General features: G+C 49.0%; 1 protein-coding gene across 1 annotated transcript in view; it reads right to left on the bottom strand.

Moving 5' to 3' along the window:
* AGAP3 (ArfGAP with GTPase domain, ankyrin repeat and PH domain 3) overlaps positions 1–12,718 on the bottom strand; it is a 56,799-nt gene that overhangs the window by 37,822 nt on the left and 6,259 nt on the right.

Raw genomic sequence — 12,718 nt, forward strand, 5'->3', positions numbered from 1 at the left:
CGTGAGCCACCATGCCCGGCCGCAAAATATTTTTATAAACAGAAGATGCAATAAAGTGTTCAAATCATTGCACTAATTTTGCAGGACTGATGTGGAGGAGGTGTGGAAAACAGCTCTGGAAGCGCAGCTGCAGATGTACGAAGGTGCTGCACTGCGAGGGGCACTCTAGACAAGTGCAGGTAACAGTGCAGCGATTTTTAAAAAGATTCAGACAGGCTGAGAGTCTAGTGGACAGAAGTTTAAAAGCACCTGAGAGGCCAAGCACAGTGGCTCACGCCTGTAACCTCAGCACTTTGGGAGACTGAGGTGGGTGAATCACCTGAGGTCAGGAGTTCAAGATCAGCCTGGCCAACACGGTGAAACTTCATCTCTACTAAGAATACAAAATTTAGCTGGGCGTGGTGGCACGTGCCTGTAATCCCAACTACTCGGGAGGCTGAGGCAGGAGAATTGCTTAAATCCGGGAGGAGGAGGCTGCAGTGGGTCAAGACTGCACCACTGCACTCCAGCCTGGGTGACAGAGTGAAACTCCATCTAAAAAAAAAAAAAAAAAAAGCATCTGAGGCTGGTGTTGCATGCCTGTAGTCCTAGCTACTCAGGAGGCTGAGGTGAGAGGATCACTTGAGCCTGGGAGGTGGAGGTTGCAGTGAGCCAAGATTGTGCCACTGTCCTCCAGCCTAGGCAACAGAGTTAGACCCAGTCTCGAAAAAATAAATAACTTAATTTAATATAAATTTTTGCAAAGACTCTTTTACCAGCCTGAAGAGACAAAAGGAAAGACCTCACAGCCAGATCTGCTGTGTTTTGAGGAGTGATTTTCTTTCTTCCCCTTGAAGAGGAAAAAGCGATTTTCACTGGTACATTTAAAGTCCCCCAACTATGGGAAGGTACCAATTCTGGACAAGTGCCACTGCAACACAATGCTCAGAGTACCTGAACTTTCAGCTCTGCTCTTCGGGCAGAAATTCACTGCTGGCCACTGACAGGTCTGTTTCATATTTCAAAGGAATATTGGGTGCTACAAATAGGAACTGAGAGGTAAAGTTATTAAACTCATTGAACCTGTGATTGGTTGGTGTTTTCCTGTCATTTTAAGAGACTAAATATGGGGGGCAGACATCAAAATACTTGTACAATTTTAAAATGTCACAATTAAACATGAGCTGACTTAAAAACAACAACAAAAAAAACAACTCTTACCTAGCATAGGTGGGTGGCAATGCTTGACTCTGTGTGTGTGTGTGTGTGTGTGTGTGTGGTGTTGGGGGGTGGAATGGAGGGGTTGGAGACAGGCTCTGTTCCCCAGGCTGGAGTGCAGTGGCAAGATTACAGCTTACTGGAGCCTCCAGCCCCCCGGGCTCATGAGATCCTCCTACCTCAGCCCCACAAGTAGCTGGGACCACAGGTATGTGTCAACTATGCCCGGCTAATTTTTTTTCTTTTCTTTTTTTGTAGAGACGGAGTTTCCCTATGTTGCCCAGAGTGGTCTGAAACTCCTGGCCTCAAATGATCCTCCCACCTCAGCCTCCCAAAGTGCTGGGATTACAGGTGTGAGCCTCCATGACTGGCATAACACTTGATTTTTTAAAAAGTCAGATACAAATTTTTATGTAACAAAATTGTATGGACCTGTATAAAAAAATGCAAGAAAATATCAAAATAATGATGAAATGGTGACAGTGGCTGCCTGCCTCTGGTTAGAATTACTGGTGACTTCTTTTGCTTCTTTTATGTTTTTCTGCAGTAAGTGTACATCACCCTGTTTTCTGAAATATTTACAGATGATACACTACTTTATAAAAAGCAACAGAAGACTGTTCCCCATTGGAATGAGGAGAGCAAATTTTTCTGAGTCAGACTCTGAGGGGATACAAAGGAAGAAAACAAGCTGTGACTAGTATAAATGTGCACTATGCCAATCTTTTTTCAATTGTATTTCAGGGTATGAAAACATTCACAACATGCTCAGAAAACCGCTGTTTGGGCCGCATGCCTTCTTCCCTCTCCTTAACACGGGTGCGTCCTGAGTGACTGTCCCCCCAGCTCCTGCTCACACTGCAGTTCACACCAAACTGCCAAGTCAGGGGCACCTGGGGCCCTCCCCAGGCCACTGGGTTGGCTCTAGCTTGCTCCAATGGCCTGGCTTCATAGCATCTCACAGTATGAATGTTCTGTCCATTCTTCAACCCTTCTCCTGCTGAGGGACACTCACGTCACTTCCTTCTTTTTTAGCTACTACAAGCAAGGCTGAAATGGATACTGTGTGCCTATGGTGTGTTCTTCCCAAGGCATGTGAATGTTTCATGTGAATGGATAACGCCCAGTTACTTTTCCAGCTTGATTGTAACAATCCCTTCTCCTGCTCTCCACCAGCAGTGGGTGAGGATGTTCGTGCACCCTGTGCGCCAGCAGTCTGCTCTTCCAGCCGGGGAACCAGCCCCTGGCTCTTCTGATGGGCATGTCCCTGATTACTAGTGAGGTTGCGCCTTTTCATGTTCGTCAACAACACAAAGCATTTCCTCTTCTTCCATTTGTCTTGATCCTACTCTTTGCCTGTCTTTTCTTTTCTTTTTTTTTTGGCCTGTTTTTCTCTTGGGTTTTTCAAATCTTTTCCTTAATCTGCAGGAGCTCTTCGTACAGCGGGCATGTGAAGCATGTATCCGGCACATGTGCACTGCAAGCAGCTTCTCCTGCTTTATGACCCAGAATGTAATTACATCTGCTAGTTTTGTAACTGGTTATAACATTTGAACAACAAAATCCATGACACAAGGGCGACACTAAAGATAAGAGGTGGGGAGATGCTGTTCTTAACAGAAGAACACTGGCTAATACTTATAGAAAGATTGTCGGGTTTACGGCCACCTTGACAACCCCGATATCATCAACTCAGGCAAGGATCATTAATGGACGCTAAAACCATCAGGTGAACAGTTGTGGTGGGCAGTTTATTTTGAGGGTGCGGAATGATCACCCCCACAGACCACTTACTAATTACAGAGGAAGGAAAGGAACCTTCACAATGGGGAGACCTGGTCCTCATGCCCCTGACAGCACTAAGGGCGTGGTCCTGTGGAGGAACGGGGTGTTCCTGCTGAGCTTCCAGATCACAGTTCAGTTCAAAGACCCCACAAGGGAGAAAGGAACAAGAGAGAAAACACCCAGCGCCAGCCAGCCCACGGTTCCAGGACTCGGGCCTTCTACAGGAAAATGGGTCCTGGCCCTACAGTAAGTCTACGTCATGGGGGAAAAGGTATCACATTGGACCCTGTTCCATCCTTATCTAGGAAAACAAAAAAAGCTCTGTAAGACCTTTCAGGCATGTCTAGGGAAGTGTGGTTATGGGTCAGCTATTAAATGATACTAGGAAATTCTTCCGACCTTTCTGGTGCTATTCTGGTGTTACGGGTGTGTAGAATAATGTGCCTATCCTCAGGAGATGCCTGCTGAAGAGCTTGGGAAGATGTGTCAGTGTGTCTACAACTGCTGAAAAAAACATATGTGAGAGTGAGACAGTGACAGAGAGCCAGCAAATGCGGTAAAATGTTAATAATGATCACATTTTTAAATGCTGTCATTTTTCAAAATAAAAAGCTGGGGGTGGGGGGAATTTGTCAGTCTGTTCCTCTATAAATTCTGGGTTTTCTGTCCGCTTAAGAGGATCTCTCATCCTAAGATTAGACAACATTCTTCTACATTTCTGCTCTGTTTTTAAAGGTCTTATCTTTTTCCCTGTGCATAAAGGTGGCAGCACAGGCTCCAAAGCCAGATTTCCTGGGTACAGGTCCTGTCTCCACCATTTGAATGAGCAACCTTGGGCCATTTCCTTTACATCTTTGTACCTCAGTTTCCTCATCTGCAAAATGGGGTTAATACTACCCTGCAGGGATGCTCCAAAAATTGCAGGAATACGAGAAGGGCAAGTAAGCATATAGGCAGTGCCTGGCACAGTATGAGCACTAAGAGAAAGGCATTCTTTCTTGTGTGTGTTTTTTCAGAGGCAAGGTCTTGCTAAATATAGTCCAAGCTGGGGTGCAGTAGCACAATCATAGCTTATCTAACTGCAGCAGCCTCCCATGTGGCTGAGACTACAGGAGTGTACCACCACACCTGGCTAATTTTTAAAAATTTTTTGTAGAGGCTGGGTGCAGTGGCTCATGCCTGTAATCCCAACACTTTGGGAGGCCGAGGGGCACTGCTTGAGTCCAGGAGTTCGAGACCAGCCTGGACAACATGGAAAAACCTCGTCTCTACTAAAAATAGAAAAATTTCAAGCCTGTAATCCCAGCACTTTGGGAGGCCGAGGCGGGTGGATCACGAGGTCAGGAGATCGAGACTATCCTGGCTAACATGGTGAAACCCCGTCTCTACTAAAAATACAAAAAACTAGCCGGGCGTGGTGGCGGGCGCCTGTAGTCTCAGATACTTGGGAGGCTGAGGCGGGAGAACGGCGTGAACCCGGGAGGCGGAGCTTGCAGTGAGCCGAGATCACGCCACTGCACTCCAGCCTGGGAGACACAGCGAGACTCCGTCTCAAAAAAAAAAAAAGAAAGAAAAATTAGCTGGGTGTGATGGTGTATGTCTGTAGTCCTGGTCTGTAGTCCTGGCTACTTGGGAGGCTGAGGTGGGAGGATCACCTGAGCCCGGGGTGCAGAGGTTGCAGTGAGCTGAGATCACACCATGACATCGTGCTCCAGCCTGAGCCACAGAACGAGACCCTGTTACTATGTTGCCTAGGCTGGTCCCAAACTCTTTTAGGCTCAAGTGATCCTCCTGCCTTGGCCTCTCAAAGTGCTGGGATTACAGGCATGAGCTACCACACTACCATTCTTTCTGAGATAGCAGATCTGGTCCTGCTGTCCCTGGCTTAGAACCTGTAACTCCTGTCACCCGCAGCAGGAGCTGTCAATCTTGTGACATTTGCAGCACAAACACAAAGTGCTGGAGTGTGGGGTGGCACATTTGAGTAGTTTGAAAACATACTGCACCAGCAATTTTAATAATAAAATCACTACTGCAGTGAAGCCATGTCTAGTGGTACCTACTGGGCTGCAGGCTTGCCGAAGCTCTGGGCCGCTGTCCTCATGCCCCAGGCCACTGCACAGAAACTTGCTCACCACCCTCAGCACATGCTCTGAGGATGCTCCTGAGTGGAGATGCTTTGCTTTTCAGTCAGCTGATGTTCCAGGCCCGTCTCCCACTCAGAGCAAAGGGACTGCACTTCGAGGCACACCCACATGGCCCACTCCTAGCCTAAGCAGGGCTGTCATCTGCACCTCTGCTTTATTTTACCCTTGCTCAAGTTTTGGGGTCACCTGGGAAGGAAGGGCTCATGACACCACTGCCCCCAGGTTCAGAGCTCACCACACATCTCTCAGGGGCTGCTGCACGGCTCAGGACCCACACAGAGAAGTGCCGGGCACAGAGCAGGCTCAAGTGGCACCTCACACCAAGCCTCTCCCAGGCACGGAAGCCAGGAGGGTTCTTGGTGCTCCACAGCCAAGGGATGTGATGAGAATCTAGTAACATGGGTTCAGGACGGCATCTCCCTCCAAAACAGCACCGCAGCTGGGGGAGCACGAAATCCTCACAAGATCCTCTTGGAGTTGGGCTTGGGACACCCCATCTGAGATGCCACAAAGGGTGCACTGCAGGCAGGGGCTGCCCCCTGCAGCCTGTCCTCAGGCTCCCACAAAGCCCCAGGTCCTCCCTGACATTCACAAGAGCGGGTGGGAAGGGATCTGTCACTGACTGCTGCAGCACTGCAGGCTCTTCCCGGCACAGTCCATGAGCGCCTCATTTCCAAGGTGGGGGGCTCTCCCTGTTTCTCAGCCACGAAGTGGGCGGAGAGACAGGGGGCTTCCTCCTGTGCCACACAGCTTCCAAGAGTACGTGTGTGTTTGCACACTTTCTGCTATTACATATATTACTTAGTATGGAACAAACGCAAACAAAAAACACTTACAGAAATGGCCCCTGCCTAAAATGCCAGGATGGGGTGAGGAAAGACTATGGCTTTGCTGACTGAGGCCTCTGTCACGATCCCGAGGGAAGCCCCTAGCAGGTGGCCAAGATGCTGACTGACAGCGGCAGCAGCCCAGTCCCTGGGCCTGTGTGCACTTCATCTCGCAAGAGCAGGATCTGGGCTCCACCCTCCCACCTAGCACAGGACCCAAGGTGGGAACATGAGTACCCCTTAACATTAACACACTTTGTCACCTACCACACACAACAACAGTTGTACTTCTAGGTTTTAAGAAAACACACAGGGACAAAAAACTACTGTGAATTCAGCAAGACTTTTAAATGGACTTGTCTGCTGTCAATCACCACTCGGTGCGTGCTCGACAGAGTAGTATTTGTTACATGACTGAGAAGGGCACATTATTCTGATTTTTTTTTGGTGGGGGCGGCGGAGGCTTGCTCTGTCACCCAGGCTGGAGTGCAGTGGCGCAATCTCGGCTCACTGAAAGCTCCGCCTCCCAGGTTCCGCCATTCTCCTGCCTCAGCCTCCCGAATAGCTGGGACTACAGGCGCCCACCACCATGCCTGGCTAATTTTTTGTATTTTTAGCAGAGACAGGGTTTCACTGTGTTAGCCAGGATGGTCTCGATTTCCTGACCTCGTGATCCACCTGCCTTGGCCTCCCAAAGTGCTGGGATCACAGGCGTGAGCCACTCTGCCCAGCCCTGAATTTTTAATATAATCTTTTGAAAAGTTGAATCAGGCCGGGAATGGTGGCTCACACCTGTAATCCCAGTGCTTTGGGAGGCCGAGGCGAGTGGACTGCCTGTGGTCAGGAGTTCGAGACCAGTCTGGCCAACATGGTGAAAACCCGTCTCTACTAAAAATACGAAAAAATTAGCCAGCTGTGGTGGCATGCCCCTGTAATCCCAGCTACTCGGGAGGCTGAGGCAGGGGAATTGCTTGAACCAAAGAGGTGGAGGTTGCAGTGAGCCAAGATTGTGCCAGCGCACTCCAGCCTGGGCGACAGAGCGAGACTCTGTCTCAAAAAAAAAAAAGACTGGGCTATAATCCCAGCACTTTGGGAGGCCGAGGTGGGCAGATCACAAGGTCAGGAGATCAAGACCATCCTGGCTAACGTGGTGAAACCCCGTCTCTACTAAAAATACAAAAAAATTAGCCGGGCGTGGTGGCGGACGCCTGTAGTCCCAGCTACTCAGGAGGCTGAGGCAGGAGAATGGCGGGAACCCGGGAGGCAGAGCTTGCAGTGAGCCAAGATCATGCCACTGCACTCCAGCCTGGGCGACAGAGCGAGACTCCATCTCAAAAAAAAAAAAAAAAGTTGAATCAAAGAGGGTACACTTCAGTATTCAATTTTTACAACCAATAGGCATGTGTTATTTATTTATTCATTCATTTATTTATTTATTTATTTTTAGGCAGACTGGTCTTGCTCTGTCACCCAGGCTGGAGTGTAGTGGTGTGATCACGGCTCACTGCAGCCCTGACCTCTGGGTTCAAGCAGTCTGCTCACCTCAGTCTCCTGAGTAGCTGGGACTATAGATGCACACCACCATACCTGGCTAATTTTTAAATTTTTTTTTGTAGGGATGGGGTCTCACTATATTGCCCAGGCTGGTCTCAAGTGATCTGCCCACCTTGGCCTCCCAAAGTGGCACCCAGTTCCATGTGTTATTTGTGTGTGTGTGTGTGTGAGAGAGAGAGAGAGAGCGCGCACGCGCGTCAGGGTCGCCCTCGGTCACCCAGGCCGAAGTGCAGTGGTGCAATCTTGGCTCACTGCACCTCTGCCTCCCAGGTTCAAGCAATTCTCCTGTCTCAGCTTCTGGAGTAGCTAGGACTGGAGGCACACGCCACCATGCCTGGCTAATTTTCATATTTTTTGTAGAGACAGGGTTTCGTCATGCTGGCCAGGCTGATCTTGAACTCCTGACCTCAAGTGATCCGCCCGCCTCGGCCTTCTAGAGTGCTGGGATTATAGGCGTGAGCCACAGGGCCCGACCTAAACCTCTTTTCTTTACAAATTATCCAGCGTCAGGTGTCTCTTTATAGCAACAGAAGAATTGACTTATACAATTTTGAATATACTGGATTAAATAAAATATATTAAAATTAATCTCACTTTTAAAAAACCTTTTTAATATGGCTACTTGAAAACTGAAAATCAGGCCAGGCACGGTGGCTCACTTAGGCCTGTAATCCCAGCACTTTGGGAGGCCAATGTGGGCGGATCACTTGAGGTCAGGAGTTCGAGACCACCCTGGCCAACATGGTGAAACCCCATCTCTTAGCTAGGTATGGTGGAGCATGCCTGTAATCCCAGTTACTCAGGAGGCTGAGGCAAGAGAATCGCTTGAACTGGGGAGGCGGAGGTTGCAATGAGCTGAGATCACATCACTGCATTCCAGCATGGGCAACAGAGTGAGACTCCACCTCCAAAAAAAAAAAAGAAAATTTAAAATCGGCCGGGCACGGTGGCTCACATCTGTAATCCCAATACTTTGGGAGGCTAAGGCAAGCAGGTCACTTGAACTCAAGAGTTCAAGACCAGCCTGGCCAACATGGTGAAACCCTGTCTCTACAAAAAATACAAAAATTAGCCAGGCATGTTGGCATGTGCCTGTAATCCCAGCTACTCAGGCGGCTGAGGCATGAGAATTGTTTGAACTCGGGAGGCAGAGGTTGCAGTGACCAGACATCACACCACTGCACTCCAGCCTGGGCAACAAAGCAAGACTCTCTCTCATTTAAAAAAAAAAAGAAAGGAAGAAAGAAAGAAAGAAAAAGAAAATTTAAGTTCACACATGTGACTCGCCCATGTCTACTGCACAGTGATGAATCAGAGAAAACAACAACAGGCAAAACATCAAAGATGACCCTGGGTGCTCATGGTAATGTGCAGGCCCTGTGACAGCCCTGCCCCCTCCGGTCCCTGCCGCTGGGCCTGGATGCGCTAGACCGACGTACCCCACACTCTGCCACCTGGGCTCTCAGGCTTAGGTCTGGAAACAGTCATTCCCGTGATCTCATGCAGCCCTCACCTCACACACCCCTATGCAGGCAGTGATGACAGCCAAGCCTCTGAGATAAGTAATGAGACAGTTGCCACCCAGGGCGCACATCCTCAGGGCGGCTGCTGCTCTAAAAACTCTGCAGACGTTAACTGATTTGCTTCTCACGCCCACACCATGAAACGGATGCCCATGTTTTACCAATGGCAAAGCTAAGACACAGAGGGGTTAAGGAACTCACCCAAGGTCACACAGCTCCCAAGTGGTAGGTCTGGGACTCAAATCTAGGCAGCCTGGCTCCAGAGCCCAGGTTCTTAACCTCTACTCTATTCAGGCCCTGAGAGAAGAAATGAAGGCCAGGCTTCATTCCACATCACCCAATATAGAACCATCCAGAACAATCTAGAAGCAATAATGGGGTAGCGGGGGGTAGTGGTGGAGGGTGCTGCTTCAGAGTGATGGACAGCCTCCAAAATGTCCCAACTCTTCTCCAACAAAGGCTCTGGGGCTTGCCTTTCTGGTATCTTTTTTTGTTTTTTTGGTTTTTTTGTACAACTGTGATTGGACAAGACATTTAGAGCATCTTTAACCAAAACATCCTCCAGGCACAGAAGTGCCATCCACCAGTGCCTGGAAAAGCCCAGGCCCAGGAAGGGGTGGGGATCCCAGCAGAAGCAGAGCAGAGGTCCCTGGAGGGGTCTAGACTTTTCGGTCCTCCCTCTGCCCCTGTGACAGGCTTTGATCCCACTCCAGGCGCTGGGGTTTCAGGTTTGCAAGCCATCAAAACACCAAACTGAAAAGGCAAAAGGGAAGCTGCTGTAGGCAGGCACCCCGACAGTGGCAAGGAGGAGTTCTGGCAGAAAAAGGAACAGGCACAAAGCCCTAAGGCACAGCCATCTGGGGATATGTTATGGAGCAGGCACAGCCAGCCTCAGCCTCCTGGGTGGCCCAGAGGATGGCACTGTCTGCTCAGCTCAGGGCACATTGAGGCCAAAGTACTGACTATGGGGCTCAGACAGTGCCTGACTTGCAGCAGACAGATAGATGTACATTGTAGAAAAACCTACATTAAAAGAGATTAAAACAGTCTTCAACTCAATATTGGGAGGTGGAGGCAGGAGGATCACTTGAGGCCAAGAGTTTGAGACCAGCCTGGGCAACACAGAACCTGTCTCTACAAGGCAATTTTAAAAATTATTAGTTAGATGTGGTGACACATGCCTGAGTCCCAGCTACTGAAGAGGCTGAGGTGGGAGGATTGCTTGAGCTTAGGAGTTTGAAGTTGCAGTGAGCTATGATCGCGTCACTACACTCCAGCCTGGGTGACAGACCAATATTCTGAGGAAGGAAGGGAGGAAGAAAGGGATGGAGGGAAGGAGGAAGGAGAGGAGGGAGGGAGGGAGGGAGGGGAGACCAGGCATGGTGGCTCACACTTGAAATGCCAGCACTTTGGGAGGTCAAGACTGGAAGATCACTTGAGGCCAGGAGTTTACAACCAGCCTGGGCAACATAGTGAAACCCCATTTTTACAAAAAGAAAAAAGAGTAAGAAACCAAGAGTAAAATGAAAAAAGGATATGTAGAGAATGAACAAAATGCAAATGACCCCCCAAAAATGTTTTAATATTGAATCTCACTAATAGTCAAAGTGAATCCAATAATTAAATAGCTAGTGATGAACTAGTAATCAAAGTCAAGCAAAGTAAAACGAGGGTCATTTAGTCTTTTTTTGTTCTTACGTATCAGATGGAGAAGGGGTGCCGGGGAAGTGAGGCAGGGAACTCCAGGCTGTCTCTATGCCTGGAAAGCAAATGGCCTTTCTGGAGGGCAGTGTGCCAGAGTGCCGCAAAAGCCCTAAAAATGTGCCGACCCCAGCGTCTGACCATTTTCTTCTGAAAATTTGTCCAAAAGCAATAATGAGACAAGCGTACAAGGAGGTACATAATGAACAGCATTCCCTTACACAGGATACTCTGCCACCTTTCAGAATAATGCCTGATATTTCACCTGTGCTTATGATGCGCTAGGCACTGTTCTAAACACACCAGAGAGGGGGTCTCAATCCTCAGCACTACCAAGTGGCAGAGGCAGTGGCAGCTTTGTCATGACCCATCTCAGGTAAGGAAACGGAGGCACAGAAAATCTCACCTCTCCCCACAGGATCCCTTCTGATGATCAGTTCCTGGAGGGCTCCAAGGTAGCGCATCTCAAAGTGCTGCAGGGACAGAGGCAGCCTCAGAACAGATCTTAGGGACCCCAGCTCAGGTCCTCATTTGACAGACAAGACCCCTGGCCAGGGAGCCAAGCCTGGCCTGTTCCAGATACTCACGCCAGGGTCACAGCTAGCTGCATAGACAACCAGAATGTGACTCTCGGAAGATGCGCCCAGAGCAGACTTGCCCCAGCTCTCACAGCCAGTTAGTGGCAGAACAGGGACGGGAACCCAGGTATCCTGACTCCCAGCCTGGGAGCTGCCAAATACGTAAATGAATGCAGGAGCCTCCTTTTGTGAATCTCTGGCTCCCATTCTCCCAGCAAAGCATTTTCCACAACAATCCCACGTTTGCTGCAAAAGCCTAGTAACAGCAAATCCAGCGAAGAGTCGTTCATAGAAAAAAGACCAGAAGGATGCAGATCTGACCGCCCACCGCAGATCCCCCCAGGAGAGGGGAGGCCGGGCAGCCACCTTCCTACTTCTACATGTGAATGGCTTTTAACAAGCATGTATTTACTTTCTTTTTTTTTTTTTTTTATTTTTGAGACGGAGTCTCACTCTGTCGCCCAGGCTGGAGTGCAGTGGCCGGATCTCAGCTCACTGCAAGCTCCGCCTCCCGGGTTTACGCCATTCTCCTGCCTCAGCCTCCGGAGTAGCTGGGACTACAGGCGCCCACCACCGCACCTGGCTAATTTTTTGTATTTTTTTTAGTAGAGATGGGGTTTCACCGTGTTAGCCAGGATGGTCTCGATCTCCTGACCTCGTGATCTGCCCGTCTCAGCCTCCCAAAGTGCTAGGATTACAGGCTTGAGCCACCGCGCCCGGCCCATGTATTTACTTTCATCCCTTAAACACATTAAAATGAAATTTGAATTAAATATGCATTTGGGCACGGTGGTGGCTCATGCCTGTAATCCCAGCACTTTGGGAGGCCGAGGTGGAAAAATCGCTTGAGTTCAGGAGTCTAAGACCAGGCTGGACAACATAGCAAGGCCCCATCTCTACAAAGAATGAAAAAATTAGCTGGGTGTGGTGGTGCATATCTGTAGTCTCTGCTACCTGGGAGACTGAGGTGGAGGATCGCTTGAGCCCAGGAATTTGAGGCTACAGTGAGCTAGGACTGTACCACTGCACTTCAGCCTGGACAACAGAGTGAGACCCTGTCTCCAAAAATATATATACACACACATATACATATATATTTTATAAATATATATGTTTCTTGAGCAAACATCTGTCTACTATATGCTACATCCGTGCTACCCATGGGAGAGAGACGCCTCAGAGAGCCACCATTCAATTCAGTTGGAGACTGAAGACATCCAGAAGAAAATTATAGTGGGGAGCAGAAGAAAATTATAGTAGGGAGCAGGAGTCCTAGTTCACCCTAAAATTATATTCTAAAGGCTTCCAAGAGTTAAACTCTGGTCTGTTTGACTCTCATAAAGCTTCCTGTAGAAGCAGCTTTTAAGGGCTGATGTGGTGTGGCCACCAAAACTTATTCAGCCCAT

This window comes from Papio anubis, chromosome 4 (assembly GCF_008728515.1).
Source record: "Papio anubis isolate 15944 chromosome 4, Panubis1.0, whole genome shotgun sequence".
NCBI lineage: Eukaryota > Metazoa > Chordata > Mammalia > Primates > Cercopithecidae > Papio > Papio anubis.